Source organism: Talpa europaea (genome assembly GCF_964194135.1).
Source record: "Talpa europaea genome assembly, chromosome: 14".
NCBI lineage: Eukaryota > Metazoa > Chordata > Mammalia > Eulipotyphla > Talpidae > Talpa > Talpa europaea.
The window spans coordinates 14741007-14764293 of NC_140082.1; the positions used below are offsets into that span (position 1 = coordinate 14741007).

At 48.2% G+C, this 23287-nt stretch overlaps 1 protein-coding gene across 3 annotated transcripts in view; it reads right to left on the reverse strand.

Moving 5' to 3' along the window:
- The window catches only part of OSBP2 (oxysterol binding protein 2), a gene marked incomplete at its 5' end in the record, with an annotated part of 105742 nt that overhangs the window by 59512 nt on the left and 22943 nt on the right, over nt 1-23287 (reverse strand). The gene's annotated exons all lie outside the window — the stretch shown is intronic.

Sequence of the window (23287 nt, forward strand, 5' to 3'; positions counted from 1 at the left end):
ACCTAAGTTGCTACCACCCAGCAACTGATCAAGTAAGGTTCAACTTCCAAGCCTGGGACATCCCAGGTAGGCATCTCCCACCCCTCATTCCATCTCCCAGCCCCTCTAGAGACAGCTCTACCCTCTGGTCATGATGTCTCAAGTATTTGCCCCATGACCCTCACTGTCCCTAATGGACTCTGAGCCTCTGCTCTACTACCCTCTACCTGGTGTTCGATTTCCTGCCCATCCACTGGATCTGCAGAATCCTTAATCCAGAAATGCTCCCAAATGCCACAGTGGCCAGTGTTGGGCAGGTGATATGGGATGGATATGAAGCAGAAACTTACCATCCAGGACACAGCTCTTCACTTTGCCTGCTGCCTCCACCTCTGTCTCCACCTCCTTGAGCCCACAGAGCACTCCTTGCCAGTACCATACATCACTTAGTCATTCCAAGCATCCACACTGCTACCCACCTGGCTCCATGCGCAGGCATCCTACCTTTCCATAACAGGCAAGAAGACAAACCAAAACTTAAAACAGCTGCCAATCAACTTTTATCACTATAAAACATGTTGCCAACCTGTGATAATTGGCCAAGGAGTATTTTACATTTTTGGTTGAAAATACTGTTTCTATTCATCTAACTTTAACTGCCAGGTACTGGTGTACCCAGATTATGAATGATTCATGCATACACACAAAGACTAATTAAACCCTAAAGGGACTATTCATTAAAAAAATAAGTAAGTGCAAACTTTTTACCCATGGGCCTATAAGTAGGTGTTTGCAGGAAGCATTTGCAGGAAGGTTTATAACCTCAGTTTCTTCCATAAACAATACTGCTGATGGCAGATTAAAAAAAAAGTATTTGCATTCAAAAACTATTTCCTTATCATGTAAACCACAGTGATTTGCAGCTCCTGCATGTGGTTCCTAAGGTTTTTATTTTGGTGTTTTCATAAATGCTTATGAATTTTTGCTATCCATCAGTCCTCTGACTCAACTGCTGTATTTTTGGTCATTTCAAGCTGTCTACCCATTAATCTGGAGACAGGAAAGACCAGCTGGGCTCTTAAAACATTTACTACAAAGATTCCTGAAACCCCACTGGCCAGGGCCCTATCCCAGGAGATGGCTGTGAACCTCTCAGCCCTGAGCCTCTGCACTAGCTGAGGCTCTGTCATCCCACAAGTTGTTCTTCCCTCTTCGAAAAGTAGAATGAAGATTGACAACATATTTCACAAGACTGTGGCATGGACATGGTAAAGAGACAGAATTGCTCTCATCCAAAGTCCCCCAATATATACAAGCTCTTGCAACCAGGAAAAGGGCGGTGCTTAAACAGAGATTGTCATGACTTTGACCATCAAAGTCCTTCCACGCAATGGAATTTAAAAACCAGTTCAACAGAGCCTATTCCTCTTGGTTTCAGGGTAGCCACATGATACAACGAAGCAAGCACAGCAATAACAGTAGAAACATCCCTTACCTGATTTTTCAATTGATGCAAAAGCTTTTCGGTCTGGAAATGACTCTTAACCACATTTGCCGGCAGATTCTCAGCAAGCTACATCTCAAATGACAACAATCCCCCACCCTAGTCCATCCCATCCCCTCTCATTCACTTTTTCTTAAAATGCAAGTTGCTACATTCCTTTGGAGTTCCGGTTTATACTTTCCTGAAATACTGCCTGAAGCTATGGGCACACAGGTTATGAGAGTACGTGACATAGCAGTGGCAGGAGCTGCTTGGAGCATTCTCTCTCCCCTAACCCCTCCCCGCCCACCTGGAGATCCTAATTCTCAAGACCAACCTGACCATGTCCTTTTCCCCTTCTTCCAAAGCCATTATGGATCATGTGTGTGTGGAAACTGGAGAAGCAGCTAAAACCACTGCAAGATGGGGGACAGTTTCAACGTGTTGACTTGTTTTATCTCTTCTCTCTCTCCTTAAAAAAGGGACCAACAGGAGTGCCACCCATTTTTGTTGGGCTACATAACCTAAGTCTTAACTGAATCTGGAAATGTCTGCATGCAGGTTGTGAACTTGAGAGGACACAGGGATAAGCCCATGTGTCCTGCAGACAACCGCTGCCTACAGGCCAAGGGCCCCACCCCACCCAATGGGCCACTGTAACAAAGCACATGGCCAGGGGCCTCCTTCTGCAGTCCAGTCATTTTGTAACATGGAGACTTGTCACCCCCGCTGCCCTGGTTCTTTGTAATGCCACCCATCATCACATGCACAGAGAGGTGCACAAGAGACAACACATGATCTCCCACATAATCCCTCCTATCCCCAAATAACATGGCACAAAATAAAATTAAGCTGTACTCTCAAATGGGAACAGAGTTTCCACTGGAGGAGGAGGGAAAGCTGTTACAGAGAAAAAAAATCTCAAAGGCAGGCCCTATTCTTAGAGAAATTTCACCCTGCCTTGTGCTCTGGTCCACCTTCTGGATGGTGGTGCTGCCTTCTAGAAAGGTTGTACCCAAACCACCACCGATCAAACCATAGGGTCCTCCAGAGGACTCAGGAGCCTAAGCAAAGGCCTGTTCTATGTGGTGAACCCCACAGGCTGCACTGGGTTGTACTGGGGCTCTTACTTTTTTCCCTCTAATTTTCATGTGCTCTATAATTTGATTTTCTCTCTGCCAAGTATCTAAGCTGAGTCGGTAAAGTCAATGCAGAGTAAACCCCACTCACTTGTGTTAGCAAGTGCCTCCCGGAAACAGTGGGAGATGTGCAACCCGCACTAGACCCTGTTTCTAAGAGAAGCTGATTTCATGGCTCCCAAATCCCATCTTCAACATGCACAGGGGCACAGGCCACCTGCCTGCCAGCCTCAGGCCTGCCCGCTCTGGTCATGGTTTCCTTCCAGAACTTCTCCCACAACCTCCAGGACACATCTCAGAGCTGGCACCGTAAACCATTCAAGAGCCTCCGTTTAAGCTTAAAAATAGTGAAGTTCTTTCCAAGAGGGTGCAATGTCAAAAGCTGGTGCTTGATCTCTCGACACGAGGACTGAGCATGTCCTTATGGGCACAGTCTGGGAGATGCCTAGCCTCTGAGATAACTCAAGCACACCCCTGCGTAGGCTAACGGCACAATGATTTTTGACCTTCCATGATACGGCACATAGTATCAAGACTCGTCCAAAGTTATTAAAAATTAATTATTCACTCTCCAAGAAGCCCTGAATCAAAAGTCAACATTTACAACTTATTAATTAACATGGTTCCTGGCATTACAGACTCATTACATGGGAGCTACAGTGCTAATCTAATTTTGCATTAAAGGAGATGTGTAATTTGCAGGAGCTCTGCAGCTCTGAGCCAGAAATGCTCAGCAAAATCACTTTACGCTCCTCTCTAAATCTGTCAGACTGAATCATTCAAAAGGTCTCCGCTGGTTTGTCAGTCACCCCAGAGCACATTCAGTCCTTTGACTGAGGGCCCAAGTGGAAGGAGACAGTGCAATAGAGGCCAGTTCTGTGCTCACCATCTGCCACCGATTCTCCACGCTGCACAGGATGACCTTCCCTGGGAAATGGGTGGCATTCTGCATCTAGTGAATTTTGGAATTAATAGGAGATAAGAAGAGATTACCATACACTTCCCCACTTGGTAGGCAAGGACACTCTGCAGCTAGCTGATCAAACTGTCCCCACCCGCCACTGCCATCACTGCCACTTGTATTGATGCTATATGGGAGAGGCACCCTTTAAACCTCCTCACTAACAGTGCACTTCTTCCCACCAAGGGGTGGGGGGCAGTGTGGTAACATACATCTGAAGAGGTGTCGCCCTATACCTCTGCATCACACTGTAAACCAATGTTAAGTCAATTAAAAAAAATGTAAAATTAAAAAAAAAAAAGGAGATCTGGGGTTAAGAGGGTGGGGAGTTGGCTTAGCTCTACTGTCCCAGGTGATGGGGCTGGAAGACGACACTGCTGAGATCCAGGCAGACACCATGAAAAACAAACAGGACACGGAGACTGAACGCTCTTTCCCCACTGGTCACCTTGGTCCACTGGCCCCACAGACACTGTCTTTTGCCTCAATCTGACACAGTCAGAGGAGCAAAGATGAGTGGCAGGTTCCACTGGCAACCACTGGTATCCAGCAGAAACTCTGACTGGGAAGGGATTTCATTATGTATGATTCAACCCCTTCTGGTCTCTCCACCCACATCTTGGGACATCCCTCCTCTCCTTACCCTGCCAACTTTAAACTGTCTTTTGGTTCTCTGGACCTCCATGGGCCTGTCAACCTCTGGGCCTTGTTTTCACTGGTCCTCCACTCACTTTCACCAGGATAATTCCTCCTTGCCTTTCAGGTCTTAGCTTATACACCACCTCCTCCAGGAAGACTTCCCTGATGCTCCAAACTGGACCAGGTGCCTCTCCTTGTGCTTCCTTTGCCAGGGTAAAGCATCAGGCACATTCCACAATTTCTTATTGATCCATCTACCTCCCCACTGCAGGCAGTGAGGTCCCTGGCAACAGGAATTGGTTTTATTCACACTGAATCCTCCCCCTCTAGCACTATCTGGTACAGGGGAGTGTGCTGTGGAAATTTATTGTATACTAACTTAAAATATACTAACCTCTAAAAATTTGGGAAGAAAGCACGTTTTCAACTCAGAAATACTAAGCAGTAATATGTGTAAGAAACTGGCTGTTCCAGGTGTATGCTTAAAATTATTCAAGGGATTACACACAGTCCATTCATTACACAGAGAGGAAAAATTAAACTACTATTATAGTCCAAGCCCAAACAAAATCCCAATGGGATGTTATAAATAAGATGCAAGCTGATTCTAAAATTTACAAAGAACAGAAAGATCCCAATAAATCTTTGAAAGACTAAGCGGGGGAGCTTCCTACCAGCTGTCAAACTACACTCTAATGTGGTGTACGTTGACAAGAATTCAAGAAACCAGTGCAGGAACTGAAAAAGTTCAGAGGAGAGGAGCGTGTTCAAAACAAAATGAATTCTGTTGGGAAAATGAGATAAACTTCTGGAAAACATAAAATCATATCTTGCACAAAAATAAATTCCAGAAGGACAGAATTTAAAATACACTTGTTGAATGGTTCCTTCATTCTCAAGTGTTTGAAAGACACCTTTCTCATTAAGTAAATCCCCAGAAATACATGTCAGTTTCTGGAGATGCCATTCTGTTTTTTTTTTTAGATTTATTTATCCCTCACCTGGCGGCCGGGGATCGAACCGGCGCTGCAGAGGCTGCAGGCAGCTTCGCAACCCAGCGCTCAACCACTGCGCCACCGGGGAGGCCCCATTCTGGTTTTTAAGAATGAAAACCAAAGATGTTCGCCTCCAGCACTTTAACAAGCAACCCCAGATGTAGCTCTGGGAGACCAGGCCCTGGATTGCACTGTGAACACCTAAAGCTAATTCGGAAAATGCTGTCCCTGCTTCCAAGGCGTCTTTGTGGGAGGACAGTCATTCTACAGAAAGTCAGTTTTCTACAGAAGACAACTTTCATTGACACAGTCCCAAGTGATCACAGCTGAGACTCAAGCTGTCCTCTCTGCCACCTGCTGGCTGGCCCATGAGGCAAGTTTCCAGGGGCCAAGGGCAACACTGGGGAAGAGCACCAGGCTGAGGAAGGGCACTGCATCAAGGTGCCATATTTACTTTTTTTAAGATTTATTTATTTTTATACAAGAACCGGGGTACAGGCCAGAGATGCAGGGGGTGCGAGGATCCACCAGAGACAGAGTGGGGAAGAGAACAGGCAGACTGAAGAAATACACTGCTGAGGGGAGCAGCGGGCAAGACAGGAGAGGTCTGCTGCGCCATGTGTGTCAGCTCCCTGGCTGGCTGGGGATCGAACTCATGCTGCAGTGATTGGTGATGCCTTGATAGTGCTGAGATGTTAACCCCTGCATCAGCAGGGAGGCCCTAAATTGTACACTTTAAATATAGGCAGTTTATCACATCCCAATTAAACCTCAGTACTTTTTTTTTTTTAAAGGTATGCATTGAAGATAAAAGGTGGTTGTCCATCAAGACATCCTATGTTGCACATGCCCTCTAGCTGGGACAGCCTCTGCAAGTCACCAAGATGATGGGGCTCCTTCCGTGGGCAGACCTCCGGGCAGCAACCCCCATGCTCCCCCACTGGGGAGACCTGCTCCCCGAGTGAGTACAAGGCCTATGCAGGGTCCACCATGCAGGCAGGGCCACCTCTCTGTTCCCTGGAGAATCCCACCGCACATGGTGAGGCCCTTTGCATGAGGCAGAGTTTCTTCTGCCAAGATTCAATCTGTGACTGCAGAGCACCTTCTCAAGCTTCTCAACAGAAGGCTACTATAGCACCAAAGTGAATAAAAATCCAACTCACATGTTTTATTTCCCTCTCCCTCAGGCTCAATGTAATAAAATGGTTGCTATTCCAGGGAACAGGAGAGCACTTGGGCTCCTGGAAAGCTGCATTAACTTTTTTCAAGCATGGCCTGGAGAATTCCTGGGCTAGCTTCTGAGTGAAGCTCCCTATTCCTGGGTGTTCCTGCCTAATAACAACTCACCGACCCTGTTCCTAAGCTTCACTGTGTTCCTACCCAGGGTGCAGCAAGGGAGGGCTCTGAAGCTGCAAGAGTCTGCTTTCAGATTGCAGCCCCTGCACTCAGCCAGCATGTGCTGAGACCGCCCGTGTGGCAGGCCCTGCACCCGGGCTGACAGACACCCATCACAGCATCACCCCTTCCTCACACTGAGCTCGGACCAGGTTCGAGGACTAGGAATATGCCCCTCCCTCTTGGAGAGGGCTTGACTCACTGAGATGGTGCCTCACCCAAGGCCTGCACACCACTCAGCACTGCCACTGCCAGCCACGGCACCTGGGTGTAGGGAGAGGAAATGGGGAACCTTAGTGGGTCCCCTTCCCTCCAAGGCCAGAACGCTTCAACCCATGTCAGGGGCAGCCTACACAAAGAAACCAAAGGCCGGCATGTCTCCAGCAGAGGCAGGCTCCAAGGGAGAGCTGGGAGGTGGCTGGGGAGTGCCCTGGCCAAGGGACCCCAGGCTCCGGCAATGACCTCTCCACATCCACAGCATCAACCAAATGCAGGAATGGCGGCCTCCAGGAGCAGCAGCAGATGCTGCAAATGCTCCCAAGCTACTCTCCTGTGTGCACGTATTAGTGGGAAAAAAAGCATTTTAAACATTATAATAAAATTCATATGTGGAATTAACTGTGATTGCTTTAAATGAGGGGACTCGGAAGTTATACCCTCAAATGCTAAAGGGACTAAATGTCAAGGGTTCAATGGCACTTTGTGCTCTGGTGCATCACAGCAGAATGTGGAAGACGCCAGACTTGCGACCCTGTGCAATCCCCCACGTCATGCTCACATAGCAGGGTCTATACAGCTCACTGGGGAGACTTTCGGCTCTGAATTTCCCCTGGGGCCTACTTCTGTACAAGCACTTTGCCATCCGTCTAAAGGAGACAGATCACGGGGCATATTTATTGCAAAAGCATTGGCAACAGAAAGCAAAATTGGGTGACTGGCAATTTTTCTGTAACACTACACAACCACCCCCCTTTCTGCTCACCTGGAGCTGTGAGCTCCTTAAGGGCTGAAAACAGCCTGAAGGATCGTTCAGCTCCAGCATCTTCACTTGGTTTTAAACAGACTACCAACAGATGAGCAGGTCTTGCTTTACCGTGAAGGAGATATCTGGCTGGCACACACGAAATGCACATCCAAAGGGAAAAATGATGAGCAAAGGAACTAAAGAGTAAGGGTGGCTTGAAGGGTGGGGATGGACTGGATTTCTGTGTCATTGAGGAGTGGGGGGGGGACTATGTAGGATAAGAGAGGAGCTGAGGGCAGGGCTGGACTCTATTTCTACCATATTCTGGAAAGAATCTGGGGATATGTCCCCCCAAAGCACTTCCTTGCTTTCTACAGCTCTCCCAGGGCAGGGCAAGATGTGACTCCTGTCAAGTTGAGTCATTTCTGTCCAGCTCCCATAGCAAAAGTGCACCCAGGAGTTGCAGGGAGGCCAAGGCCACAGAGCAGGAAGGCCTGGCTCCTGGGGATGCTCCAGGAGCACGTGGGGGGCAGTGCAGCCTTGGGAAGCATCTGTGAGGCAGGTGTCCTGGATGGAGCACAGACAGTGAGTGGAAGATAGTTCTGGGTCCTCAGAGACCCCACAAGCCAGACCCCAAACTGTTATGATTAGATGCCCCATCTGAAAAAACCATGATTTTGTTTGTCTAAATTATCCTCATGCTGTATCCCTTTACACCTGCGTGGTTTTATGCCCTCCTATGGGACACTCGTCCCCTTCTTGAAAACACCTAAGCTAGAATACAGTAGAATCAAGAGCCACAATACCACCCACATCCCTACCCCAATACAACTCTCCCAGGAAAGGATCACAGAAGAGAGGGGAGCTGCCGCGTGGGGGTGTTCAGTGGGGTGTTATATTTAGAACAGGCTGGAACAGAAAGCTGCTCAAGTGTCCAAAGGACAGCCCAGGCTCTCAGCAGAATAGAAGCGAGCATGGAAAGTGACAAGCAAGGCTGCAGAACAGCCCAGAATACTGATGCTGTGGAGCGGGTGAGAAGAGAACCCTTCTTGGTCGCCCCAGTTTCAGCTGTGTGTGGGTATGTGTGTGCTGTGAAGGGGCCCTGAAGGAATGTCAATGTTTTCATTTCTTCTTTTAAATTCCCTTTCATGTCACTATAATGTTTTTAATAGCCTAGGAAATCAAGTTTAAGTGAATAGCGGAGGATGATTTTTCTCACCAGTTCCCTCTTCCTTCCTCTCCTCCAAAAGACAGAGTATCGATTTCCTCCCACCAGCATCCCTGGCTTCCAGACTGATGAGCATGTCTTCGAACCAGCCCGGCTCCCCTAACAGGGCTGTCTGTCTTCCTGCTCTCCGCGCGCTGCCATCACTCTCCCCGACAGCTTGGCGGCCTCCCTCAGCTGAAGGGCGGCGTGGGCTGTCACTGTGGGCACGATGGCGACTCCCCACCCACCCCTCGTTCGTTCAGTTACCAATGGATGGTCCTGAGCTGTGATGGCATCTGGGAGACCCTGAGCCCAGTGCCACCGGGCATTTCTGAATAAATGACAGGGTAGTGGCACTTTTCCACGAGCTATGGGAAAGGATTGACTTGCAAATATTTCCAGGGAGTACCTTCCCTGAACCACGCCATTCATCTTCTGCTAAGGGGAGTTAAAATCAGCAACACTATCAAAAGAGGAGGCATGCACTTGACCTAGCAACCCCTTTTCTTTACCTTTAGGAAATAATCACACCTGGGGGGCGGGGGGGGGGGGAGCTTATCCCAGAGCTCTCTTTGACAATAGGAAAACCCTGCCAACAACCCGAATGACTACAAAATGTTTAACTAAGTGATGCTTTATTCAGTCCATAGAACATTGTACACTATTTAAAATGATTTATAATTAGCTACTTCAACAGGTGATGATAGTAAACAAGGGTTATTTCAGGTGTTATGCTTTTAAGAGTCCTTGATTTTAGAGAGATACGATAAAATGTCTGCAGATGGAATCTGCTTTAAAATAATGAAAAAAGCAGATTTCTGATTGCCAGGAGCAAAGGGGGATGGGATATAGGGAGTACATGCTTGCTTAGTGGGTGAGGGGTTTCCTCTGGGAGTGATGAAATGTTCTAGAACTAGACAGAGGTGGTGGCTGCAGTTTTGTAAATGGATTAAATGTCCCTCATGGTAAATTCTATGTTATGTGTATTTATCACAATAAAAACATAACAATTGAGGAATAAAAGATGGGGCTGAGATGAAATAATATGGGCCATAAATTGATAATTATTGAAAGGTGAGTGGTAAGAACATGGAACCACTTATATAAGTGTGCGTATGTGCATATACACAATTTGTTAGAAAGTTTCCATAATACAAACTTAGAAAATGTGCTATTACATATATACGTATCTAAGTATATACAAATGTACAGTTATATATACTTATATACAGCTATATATACTTATATACACTTATTAGCACGAAATACCCAACACATGTTGAGTTTAACCAGTTACAAAACTGAATATGAGAAATTCTCCTACTGGTATAAATTATATACCTGGTCTAAATGTACAACATATGCATAAAGAATATTTGGCATGCAGCTCAGTAAAGATTTAAGAGTATTTGCATCTGGCTTCCTAGTATTCAGGAGATTATTTTTCCCCCTTTTCATTATGGTGTGCACTTTTCTTTTTCTATTTTTACAAAACAGTAAAGCTTTTTTCTTAAAAGGCAGAGATGTTTCAGGACACCCTACATTCTGCCTGAACAGTCCTGGGTAATGCTGCTTTCTAATGAGAGCCCCTGGCTCATGATGCCTGAGCACTTACTCCAATGGCGATGGCCCCGCAATGGCAGTAACCCCACAGAGGGGTTGATGAGGGGCCCACCTTCATCATTAGACATCCCTGCCAGTGACAAGGAGGTCAGCAATGACCTCCGGGAGCTCCTCCTCCTATACACACTCAGCCAGGCTCACAGCCACCCTATGTCTGATTATGAGGGGTGTCTGGAACTTTCCTGCCTCTCGCCCCTACTTTGAAGGAATTTATCTTGTCCTCCAAGGAACTTCTTCCACAACTGATGGTCAGACCTGCCTGCTGGTCTGACCTCCCTCCAGAACTGGTCTCACCACAATGCCCTGGTCTGATCTGGACACAGGCAAGGGGCAGTCGCAGGGCACAGGGGGCCCACACAGAGGCTGCCCTCCCCCCTGTTCTCTTTTCAGCTCTTGCTCCCGGGTGTGAAGTGAGAGGCCAATAGATGAAGACTGGAGGAGGTCCAGAAAGAGTCCGGGGAGGAGGCTGCATCTCAGAAGCACCCAGAAGAGGGGGTAGGATTTCAAATTCCCTCACTAAACACATTCACCCCTCAGGCAAGAGCCTGATCCTTCTGGTCACATCTGATAGGACCAGGGCCGGGTGCCCACTTCAAGTTGTGCCAGGGCCTCCTGTCCAAGAATGTGAAGCTGGGCCTAGAGGCAGCAGCCACAAGACCATGTACCTCCAGGCAGGGCAGCAGAACGATGTCACAGAGAAATGAAGAGGCCAGTGAGCAAGGGGAAGCAAACAGCTAGACACGGAGAGACCCAGACTGAGAGTGTCCAGGGGCAGTTGACACCCCAATCCCTCCAGGACTCTGTACCCCTCCATCTGAGCATAATAAGCTCCTACTTTTATTTAAGACAGGTTAAGTGGGGTTTTGTTCCCTGCCACCAACAGACCCTGAATGGAGTGCCTCACAAAATAATCATCATCATCATCATCATCATCTTCATCAGTATACAGGCCCCTATCTATAAAGGAGATTCCAGGGCAATGAGTTGACATCCCCACAAGAGGACATCACACACAGATGGACTGTCCTCTCTGGATCTGGGTTGAAGAACCAGGGCGAGCAAGTGGTGGTCACAGCCAGTGTCTGGTAGGCCCCTGCTACCCAGTTCCCTTTCACCTAGAGCTGTTCTGCACTCTTTTATTATCGCTACCCTTTGCCCTCACAAACACCCCTTGATACAGACATTATCCTCCCTCTGCCAGGCAAAGAAATGGAGACGTAGAAAGGTTGAAGGCCTCATCCAGAGTCACACTGTTACAGAGCAAAGCCGGGACCCCAAATACAGCACCCCTGTCACTGAGCCTAATTCCTCACACCACCATGCAGCCGAGACTCAACATCTACCTTACCCTCACCTTTCAGAGTTTATTTCCAAATCAGAGTTCAGGCTGGCCAATGAAGGGCAGGAACAACCCAGGAAGATGTCACAGCCCTGCTTGCCTTGGTTTAGGTCACAAGTTCTGGCCTCCCCACCCCCCTCCATGTTTGTGCCCACAGAGCCACGAGCATGTTAACACTAAATAGCAACAGGGCACAAGGCTTCAGAATCTGTTAATTATCCAGGAACGTGCTATTGTGCCCTTTAGTTACAAAGGAAGCAATTATAATCCCGGCAATTGCCCTGGCAGAAAAATGGTGCTTTAAGCCACTGTGAAGGTAAGACTGTACCAACTCTGACAGTAACTTTTTTTGGTCAAATTATTCTGTCATAATCCTTTTGTGAAGCCCATGCCTCCCCCCTCCCCCCCGCCCCCCGCCCTGGCCCAATTTCAGAATGCTTATTTTTCTACTGAAATAATGGGTCATCTCTGGACTGGCTCTCGGGTTTCACTGGCAGGCAGAGAGGACTATGGGAAGATTTTGTATAAGAAACACTGCAACTCGGTTCTCTGAGGAAAAAACATCAGTCTCCTTGAACTCTGCACATAGTTCAAGCTTGCTGGTGGCCCATGGACCAGCTCGAGGTGACATGAGTCTGCTGGGGGTAAGCCCCTGCCATAGGGTAAGGATCAAAAGATCGTATCATCCCAAATGTCAACATCTCTTAGAGAACAAAACGCCATCATCGCTTTGCTAAGTTTCTTGCTGGAGGCGCTTGCCTTTGCTAATGTAGATAGCTGGGAACTGACGTCCATTCAGGGCCCACCTTCCCCTTGCAGGGCCCCCTGGCAAGGCCAAGCCAGTCTCCATCTTTCCAAACGTCCTGTTTCAAGCCAAGCCCTACTTCCTTGAGAAGAGCCTGAATTCTCCACAGCTGAGGGCTGTTAAAGTCCCCTTTAGTTCTTCAGGCTCTGAATAAAGCCTCTGCTGAAAGCACATGTGTGCCCCTCTGTCAGTCCGAAGTCACTTCTCTAGTCCCCACACTCTGGAGGACACCAGGAACAGTAGTGACCCCTTTAAATAAACCTCATTCCAATGCACGGTGAGTGCTGGAGATGTGATAACAGTACTCTGGTTATGTAAAAAATTTTAAAAGGAATGCTCTCTTAAAGATCCCATCGAAACAATGACTGGTGAAGTGATAGGACATCTGCAACTGGCTACAGGGCAGGGGCGGAAGGCGGAGGCGGAGGCGCTGTTGAGGTGGGAACCACTGCCGTGGGTGGCAGGCACGCAAAGGTTCCCAGACTCTTTTGCCCACTTCTGCTTATGTCTTCAATTTCCACCGCCACAACATCCCCAGGGTTTTGCAGCACCCTTGAATCCAAAGTCCTTCCCGAGTCTTTCCCCTGCACCTCTTTCAACTGACGCACGTTACTGAGCAATGACTGCAGGCGAGGTGCTCTGAAGCTGCCAAGTAAAGCAGCTGGCCCCGCCTGCAATGAGCCCTCAGGATGCGTCCTGACCTGAGGACCAAGATACCAGCATAAAGGCATTAAGGCAGAGAAGGGGAGATGAGGTGACCCACCCACATTTTGGAGGGTGTGGGTGAGCACAAACCTGAGGACCAAGGGCTAGGATGTGTCCTATCTCCCACCTGGACCGGAGCATGCAGGGAAATACGGAGACTGTTTGGGGCTCCAGGGACACTGGGCACTGGCGAATGCTAAGGGCGCAAAACCAAAAACCCACATTTCCTCGTCGGAAAGGCTGTTTGACATTTTCAGAGAAGCCTGAATTCACAGCCAAGGAATACCCACCTTGTGCTGCTGCCCCACTGAGCAACAATGGCTGTCCTCCCATTCAATGGGTCCCACTAAAAGTTCACCATGGGGCCACCCCGGAAACAGAATCCCATCCCTTTGATCAGCTATACCCTTTACCATCATCAGTTTCAATGACCAATACTGCACACCGTATTCCCACTCTCTCCGTTCAGGCGAGGTTCCGTGAAGAGAGACTCTAATGAGGACAGGAGCGAGCTCTCCCTAAACACATGCAGTCCCTCTTCCTTGGTAGAGAAAAAGGCTGCACCTGCACCTGGACGATGCGGACTAGGAGCTGGATAGCAACATGCCTAGTGAATGCCTGACACCACCCCTATTGTCTCTGTAGATTAGCACATTAAATAAATATTTGTGAGCAAAAAGGAATTAGACACCCATTCCATGGAAAATATGGAAATGGGGAATCAAGTCAGCAGCAATAAGCAATCTCATCAAAGTGAGATCCATGGGGGGCACCCCAAGTGGGGAGCCATCATGAGCCTGAATGGGAATGGTTATTAAAAATGGGAGTTTCTGGGTGTCATTTGACCATGAGATCAGAATCTTGGTGGGGCTACCCTAAAGATGTTATTATGCTCACCCCATGGCCACCAAAGGTAGAGATGTGGTTTTAGGTTATTTGATGCATGTCAGTCACTATTTTGCTGACTTAATAAACTCACATGACACTTCATTACATCTTCTAATGGGCTGGAAGAGGGGCTTCTCCTCTTTGGGAACGAGGGATCAGAATTAATTGCTTTTTCCTGAGAGGAGCATACCCCTGTGTGCACCAGCCTCTCAGAAAGTGAGGAACAGAAGGTGGCCACAGAAGAGCCCACCAGAGCCGAGTACATGCTTGGGGTGCTCCAAGCACTAAGGAAAAATGTCCCTCAACATTTTAGAAAGTGAAGTCGGTTGAGTGGACGAGGGGAGACCACCATTTCTGCAGGCCACTTGCATACCGAGGCACAAAGGCAGAGAGCTTTCTGGAAGCTGTTTACAGAGCCAGAACAACTCCACATTGCTCAGGAATTTATTTCCAATGTGGGAGACTACAACCAATAAGGAGGATGAAGGCCTTCAAAGTCCTACCTTCTAGAGGGTTTTCATGTTGGACCAACAGGATGGCAGGGTGCCCAGCTGTTCTTTGGGGTCAGCCTCTAGGGCCACCGGTCACCCAAGCCCCGTGCTTCCTGCTCAAATGCAAGCCTTGGGTGCTCCACTAAGGGAAGAATATGGGCTACCTGAGGTCAATCCAAGCTGGGCTGTGATATCAGAATAGAGCTATGACATCAATGTGGGGGCAAGACAGCCTGGGAGAGCAGGGCAAGAGAGAGGGAATCCCTGAGGAGCTGGATTAGCTGCCCCAGAAGAAGGTCCAAGAGAGAGCGGTCAGGTCGCCTCTCTGTATTCTGTTCTTTCTCTGGGAGAAGGACCCGGAGATCTGAAAATGACTCACAAGTACCAAGAGGAATATCACAACGTGGCCAATCTGCCAGCGTTTCCTTAGATATCAATTTAGAAGCAAAGACCAAGAACAAACCATCCTCGGGTGCCCCCTGTATTGAGTGAAAGAATACTTGCCATTTTCCAACAGGGAGATCCAACCTAGGGAGTCAGAAACAGAATCCCCAGGTGTGCTGGTTGTCAAACTCGCCCAGGCAGCACAGGGGTAAATGCAGGTAGATAAAACGCAGGAAGCCCTGTTGTATTTGAATTTCAGATATGCAATATATAAATTTTAGTTTAAATATGTCCCATTTATTACATGGCACATACTTAAATAATAAAACATATGTGTCGTGTATTGGAAGTTCAAATTCAACTGGGTGACCTATATTTTTATTTGCTAAATCTGGCAATCTTACCCAAGGAACTTTGAAAATAAAATGCAGCTATGCCCCAACACTTCTTATTCAGATTCATCATGGCAGAGGGTCCTGTGAGCCTATATTGTCTTAAAGTTGTCAAAGTGACTATTATCAGTAACTATAACTTTTGAAGAGCACTTGCCAAGACCTGCACTGAGGTCTTTTCATGAATTTCCTAAATTAATCCTCACAGCACCTCTAAGAGGTGGTTCTATTGCTAAATCCGTTTTACAGGGAGACTGAGGCAAAAAGACAGCAAGCAACTTGTCCTAGGCCCCTAGACTGCTAAGGGAGCCACCTTTTGAACCAAGCAGGCTAGTGTCCATTGTCTTAGAAAATTTGTTTAAAGATTTATTTATTTATTTACGCATAGAAGAAATAGGGTAGGGGCCTCCCCTGGAAGTGCAGGTGGTTGAGCACCTCGCTGTGAAACTGTCTGCAGCCTCTGCAGCACCGGTTCGATCCCAGCCAGCCAGCAAGGGTCCCACATGGTGCAGCAGACCTCTCCTGTCGCGCCCGCTGCTCCCCTCAGCAGTGTATTTTATCAGTCTGCCTGTTCTGTTCCCCGCTGTGTCTCTGGTGAATCCTCTCACCCTCCCTCGCATCTGGCCTGTACCCTGGTTCTTGTATAAATAAATAAATAAATAAATAAATAAATAAATAAATAAATAAATATTTAAAGAAGAAGAAGAACTAGGGTATAGGCCAGAGGAGCAGGGGGTGAGAGGATTCACTAGAGACACAGTGGGGAGCAGAAACAGGCAGATCTATGGAAATACACTGATGAAGGGAGCAGCGGGGGAGACAGGAGAGGTCTGCTGCACCATGTGGATCAGCTCCCTCGCCAAGGATTGAATTCAGGTTGCAGTGGTGATAGTGTGACAGCACTGACATAACCCCTATACCACCAGGGAGGTCCTGGGACCCTGGGACCTGAGAGGAGGCTGAGCTGGATAGCAGAGAGCAAGCATCAGCCCAGGAGGGGGCTGGCTTCTCCCTACAGGGTAAGCAGACCTAAAGGGAAGCTGGCTATGGGAAGCCACTAGTTACTAGGAAAGAGGGTTGGCAGGCAAGAGGTACAGCCTGCATGCTGGCCCGGTAGCAAGATGAGGTACCAATAAGTGGAAGGAAAGTTGGACAAATCCAGAGGGTAGGGATGTAAGTCAAAACTGCATTTTATTTTCAAGTTACCATATAGTAAATTTTACTTTTTTGTTGCACAGTTCTATTTATTTTAACATATGCACAGACTCATGACACAACCTCCACAGTCAGGATAGAGCAGTTCTGTCACCCTTCCCTCCAAAAAATACTTCCTCATACTATAACTTTTTATCACACCCTCCCTCCACCCCAACACCTGACAACCACTGATCTGTTCTTTATCCCTTTAGCCTTTGCCTTTCCAGAACACCATATAAATGGAATCACACAACCCTTTGAGAATGACTTCTTTCACTCAGTAAAATGTCTCTGAATTTCATCAGAGTTGCTGTATCTAGCAATAGTTATTCATTGTTCCTGCTGAGTAGCACTCCATTGTATGGAGGCACAAGAGTTTGGTCAATCATTTTCAACTGTTCCAACATTACTTGTTTTAAAAGCTAACATTTCTCATTGAATTGCTGTTGTACCTTTGTCAAAATTCAACTGACCATATTTGTGTGGGCTCATTTCTAAATTCTCTATTCTTTTCCATTAGGCTACATGTCTTCCAATTCTAGTACCATACTGTCTTGACTATTGCTTCTTGTAATAAGTATTAAAATTGGATATTAACTCAAACTTTATTCCTCATTTTCAAAATTGTGTTAGCTATTCTAGTCATTTGCCCTTTGGTAAAAACATATAAACTAGAAGTATAAGCAATAAGCTTGCTTGTATTGAAAAAAAGTATCATTGGGATTTCTTTTGGAATTGTAATAAATCTATGATCAGTTTGGGGACAACTGACATCTTTACTCTGTTGAATCTTCTGATTCATGAACATGGTATGTTTCTTGATTTATTTCAGTCTTTTCTTTCATTAGCATCTCACAGTTTTCAGCATGCAAATGCTATAAAAGTTTTGTGATATTTATAGCTGAGTCTTTCATGGGATGCTTTGTAAATGATTTTTTAAACTTTGATTTCCAATTGCTCACTGCTCACATATAGAAAAGTGATTAGTCTTTGTGTGTTGGTCTCATATTCTGTGACCTTGCTAAACTCACTTATTCTAAGAGTATTATGTAGAAGAGTAGGAACTTCTACATAGCCATTATGTTATTTGTAAATAGGGATGGTTTTGTTTCTTCCTTTCTAATCTGAATATCTTTGATTCCTTTTTCTTGCTTTATTATACTGGTTAGGACTTCCAGTGTGAAGAAGATTATGTGTTGTGAGGATGGACAACCATCCTATGGGGAAACATTCAGTCTTTCACCACTAATTATAAAGTTTGCTTTTACCATTGCAGATAAGTTTTTCGAAGATGCTGCTAATCAGATTTAGACGTTTTCAAAGTCAAGTAACTTTGCCAAAGTGACCCAATTAGTAGATGACACAGGCAGGATTCAAGCCCAGGGTTGCCTGGTTCCTGGGATGTCCCACCGTTGGAAGGGTGGCCTCATAGGGGGAGGACATGTAGGTGTGGTGGAAGCCAGACAATCAAGTGAGAGAGGAAGAGCCTGCTCCAGGCTGGACAGAGGGATAAACCCCAGGGCCAGGCCAGGTGGGAAAGGCTAAGAAAGAAGGCCATTGCTGTGGCAGCCAGTAAAGTCCAGCTTCTGACTTTCAGATCACTGAGCCAGAGCCACAGGGTCTGGAGGAGGCTGTGGGGAGAGAAAGCAGGGTCTGGTGACGGCGCGCCACACGGACCAAGTGTTGTGTCCAGGCACAGCTGAAGGCAAAAGGGGTGTGACAGGGAACAAGGCCCAGGGTTGAGGACAAGCTCCATGACCAAGTGCTCTGCTGAAGCTGAGGACTGAAACGAGGAGGGCAAATCCCAGCAGGGGCAGGAAGATGCCCAGATTTGGGTGAGTGAGTGGCATGGAGAGGGGAATGCTGGTAGTGGGCACAGCCCTGGTCTTGGTTCCCTGTGCCTCTCAGACGGAGGAGGCTGCCTAGAAGGAAGCTCATCTCCTGATACTTTCTTCCCCCCAAAGATGCCACATTCTGATGGCCCCAGAGGGACTTTAAAGACTGTCAATGAGCAACATGCGCACAAGCCAGCCCTGCCAGGGCCAGCACTCCCTCAGAAGGACCTGGATCCAGCCACCAGAGGGCAGCGGCAGACACCAAATCAAGTTTTCCATTCTCTAAGTACACCCACACTTCAGAAGGTATTTAAATAGCAAATCAAGGGTGTGCCTGACTCCTCATCAGAATATCAGAAAACTCCATGCCCTTCCTCACACAGTTTCTCCTAGGAGCACACAAGGAAGGGCTTGCGAATCTGAGAATAAGAAAGGACTATCTTGAAAGTCTGGATCTTGTTATGAGGTCTGGTCTCTCCATTGTCTTGGCGTCCTGCCCATCTGCAGCCTAGCAACAGGGGCCCCTGATCAGCTGCCCAAACATCACTTGAGGCCCCAGTCATCAGCCACTCATAGCTCTGCACACTTGCTGCCCCCAAACTCCCTAAGCCTGGCATACTGAGGGTGGGCATGGGGGTGGGGAACATGATCATTTAGTGGGCAGGGCCTACTCGGATGCAGACATTGTCTCCAGTGCTCCACCACGTCTCAGCAGAAGCCCGCCAAAGGACACAGTGGGATGACCCTGGCTTAGGGTTTGGCAGGTGGATATACTGAAAGGTCAAGAGGCCAGGAATGGCAGGAGTGCCAGCAAAACAGGAGCTACATGGAGGGCACATGAGTGGGGGTGCCTGGCAGGAGGGATGAGTAGACAGGAAGAGGAAAGAGGGTTCAAGGGATGAGGGTCTTCATGCTTGAAGACAGATGTAGGAAATATCAGCAATGGAGACAAGAAGTGAGGGTCTGCAAATGGCAACATGGCAGGGGAGGGCGTTAGGCCTTGAGATGGGGCAGGGTTAGTCCTAGCAGATGGCCAAACTGGCCACCAGGAGCTAGTCAGGTCCCCTCACCTCAGCACAGTACCAGGAGATCAGAGGTGAGCAGCCAGAGTCCAGCAGAACAGCTCCAGCAGAGGGGACAGGCACCATGGGGCAGGCCGGCAGAGGGGAAAGAGTTCCCTGGGCCGAGGAAGAACCATGGAGAAAGAACAAAGGAATTGGGGTGGGGAAGGAGGCTTGCCACATGACAAGGTACAGTGTGAGTGAGGGGAGCAGGTAGAAGGTTAAGAAGGAAGGAGGCTTTGGGCACAGAACAGAGGACAAGCTGGCCCCATGAAACAGTGGCTAAGGATAGCAGGGTTCATTTTTTTTCTAAGCAGCAGCAATAAGGAAAAGAGAAAATTCCATCTAGAATCAACCAACAAAAGCAGGGTAATTATCAAAACAAGCACAGCCCTCATTCAAGCCTCTGCTGGCCATCATGGTTGTGCAGGCACAGAGGACAAGAGTGCCCATGGCCCTGTGACTCAGACCCAGCGCCCCCTTGATCTAAAGCAGAGACCTCTCACTGTGGCGGTATGAGACTGACTCAGGGGGCCAGCCCAGTGGCCTCTTTCAGAGACTCAGAAGGGTCTCCTAGTTTCCCTGCATATAGTCTGGGCCAGAAGGTCTCACCACAGGCAAGCAAACGTGGCCTATCAATGGCTGCATATTAATCGAGTGTGTTCCTAATTACAGCACACACATATTCCCAGAATCTGGAAGGGAGGAGAATTAACCCTCTTGACAGAGACTTCAACTGTGAAAAGAATAAAAAGACATTTGACTCTTTGACCTTTGAATCTAAAAAACATGAGCACGGCAAATGATTTGAGGCGCCCGCCTGCCTTTCCTAAGGAAAACATGGAAGGAGAAACTGGAAGCACCACAGGAATCCAATATGATCCTTGGATTAGAGGGAGAGGGACCAGGTAGAAATGGCCAGAGGGTGGAAGCCTGAACTTCCTGCCTGCTGCCCAAATGCCAGGGCGGGGCCCTGCCTGGGGCAGTCCAGATGGTTCTTCTCAGAGGCAAGGCACACGGATGGAGGATGGCAATTCCCAGGGCCAATCTCTATCTCATGCCTTGGTCATGACCAACCACCTTTGCAGGACTTAGTATCCAGCTCTTCCCGAGCTGGAATAGCAAGTGCATTGATGAAATGCTCCAACAGAGGGTTGCCTGCAGTTTATTCTTCCATACAAATTAAAAACAAAAAGTATTGTTATTTCATAAATAAAAATAGGGTTTTAACACCATGTCAAGTAAGTAGGCCCTAACTTCTCAATGAAGGACAAACCTGTAAGTGGAGTAAGAGGAGACATTTTTTTTTTTTTTTTATAGAGGCATGTTTATTTATTTATTTGTTTGCTTGTTTGTTTGTTTGTTTATACATGCACTGGGTACAGTCAGAAGCGTGGGAGGGTGAGAGAATTCACCAGAGCCAGAGCGGGAAGCAGAGCAGGCAGAAGGACCGAAGTACACTGCTGAGGGGAGCAGCGGGCGGCAGGAGAGGTCTGCGCGCCACGTGGGACCCTCCTCCAGTGGCCGGGGAGCAGCCGGGGATCGAACCGGCGCCACAGAGGCTGCGGGCAGCTTCGCAACCCAGCGCTCAACCGCTGCGCCACCGGGGAGGCCCAAGAGGAGACATTTTTGATGAAAGTCCCTTTCTTTTAGTGATTTTTATGAAAAGATTAAAAGAAAACTTTCTTTTCCACATAGCAGAAAGAAAATTTCAACAACTTTGGCAATGTCAGTTTTGCAAGGGCTGTGGGCTTCTGACTTCTCGGGTGCTGGGCAATGTGACATAATATTGAGGCATCACAATTAAGGACAAATAAACTGCAGGCAAGGAGAAGTAGAGCATCCGGATCTCAAATACACAGGTGAGAAGGAGCGGGAACACTTTCCCCAGTGCACAAAGGAATACAAAATTCAACAACAGGCTGTTGAATCATGGGGCATCTAACAGAAATAATGTTTCACGGCTTTCAAATCCTTGTAGCAATTTGAAATATGTGTAAAATAATTGTTTTGCAGTGGGGGGAGGGGCAAATGTGCCCTTTCCCTGGGGATGAGCCCAGCAGCAGCTGTTAACCAAATCCCTTTGCAAATGGACCCAAATAACCCAGGTATTCAAACCACCCAGATGCAAAGTCTTGGGGCAAAAGCAGGTGATTCTGCTGGGGGGAGAGGCATCTGCAGCTATGACCAAAGGAGGTCTGGCCTCCAGGACAGGTAGGCAGCGTCTGTGCTCTGGGCTCCCCCTCCCCCCTCCTGCTCAGCCCTCCCATCTACCACCATCTGGCTGGAGCTCTGTGCTCTGTGCTGCCAGATCCTGGGGAGCTCCACCCCCTCGGCCCTGAGGGAGGAAGCAAGCAAGGAAGCCACCCCCACCAGGCTGATCCCAAACCTCCCCTGCTGACTGTCAGGGGGAGGGAAGCTGCCTCCAACTCAACACAATGTCCCAGGCTCAGAGGAACCCCCAGTCTGGGAACACAGCGACCCCTTGCTCTAGCTGCTGCCACTGCCTGGACAGCCTCCCTTCTCCCTGCCCACCTCACCTCCATTTTAAAGTCTTCTCCATCCCTCAAAACCCAGTTCAGTTTTCACTTCCTGCAAGTAGCCTTCCCTGAAATCCTTCCTTTCTGCCCACCTGCCCAGCACTGAGTGCTTCCTTACACTGTGCGAGTTCACCTGCCAGGTGCTCTGACCTCTGCGGAGCAACTGTGCCTCGTTCATAAAAGTTTGAGTTCATGCAGGACTGCGCCTTGTGCATTACATCTACTCCCTCCAGAAGGTTAATGTACAACAGCACATACGGCACAGAGGTCTGTTAGGGGTTATTTTTTATATAATGAAAATGTTGTGGCCTAGAAATAGGTGTTCCTCCTTCTGTTCATTTTAGGCAACTGGCAAGTGAAGGCTACAAATATAAAACTCACAAACCTCAAAAGGCCAAATTTCAGAGCCCAAGGGAACAGGCTCTTCTGCAGCGAGCAGAGGCAGAGGGGAGCTGAGGGGTGAGCTCCGGGAGTGCTGCAGGGTCTTGGGAGCACCGAGTGGCCCCCAGCTGGACGGGGCAGGCCGGAAGAGGGCCACTGCCTCAGCAGCCAGCTGCACAGACACTGCTTCAGAGGGTGCGTCCCTCTACACCCACCAGGCACAACCCCAACTGGAGGGAGGGGCGTTGCCTTCCCAGACACAGCCCTCGAGGGCTGCACCACACATCAGGGACATTCGTGTGGTTGGTAGGGCATCGTAAGGTAGTGAAAGAATTTTTCCCTTTAAAACACCTTGTCGTTGGCCTCCCATGGATGATTCTGTCGCGCTGCCTGCCCTTGGCTAAGAGCAGGATGGTGTATGAGCGCTGGGGAACACTCCCCAACTGCAATGGATGAATGGCATCGGGGACACCTACAGGGGGCACTCTTTCCTTACATCATCGTCATGTAACCTCCCAAGCAGCTGTGCAAGGGTGCCAGTGATGAGGAAGCTGGGGAGCAGAAATGTTCGCTGATTTGACCAAAGCCAAGAGCTGGATGGAAGCATAGGGAGAGGTCTGGCCCACCCTTCTCTTTACAGATGAAGAGACTGAGGCCCATAGAGACATAGCAACTTTCTCAGGGTCAGAAATGACTCTTGTCTCAATAGCCACAGAACATCCTGCCACCTGTGGGGAAGCAGGCATTTTCCCACACTGCTGAGGGCATCCAATGCACAATGGGGTGGAAGGCAGTTTGGCGGGCAACCTTTCAGAATGGCACATGCATATTCCATTGACGGAGCAGCCCCCTTCCCGGGAACACACACTTCATCTACACTTGTA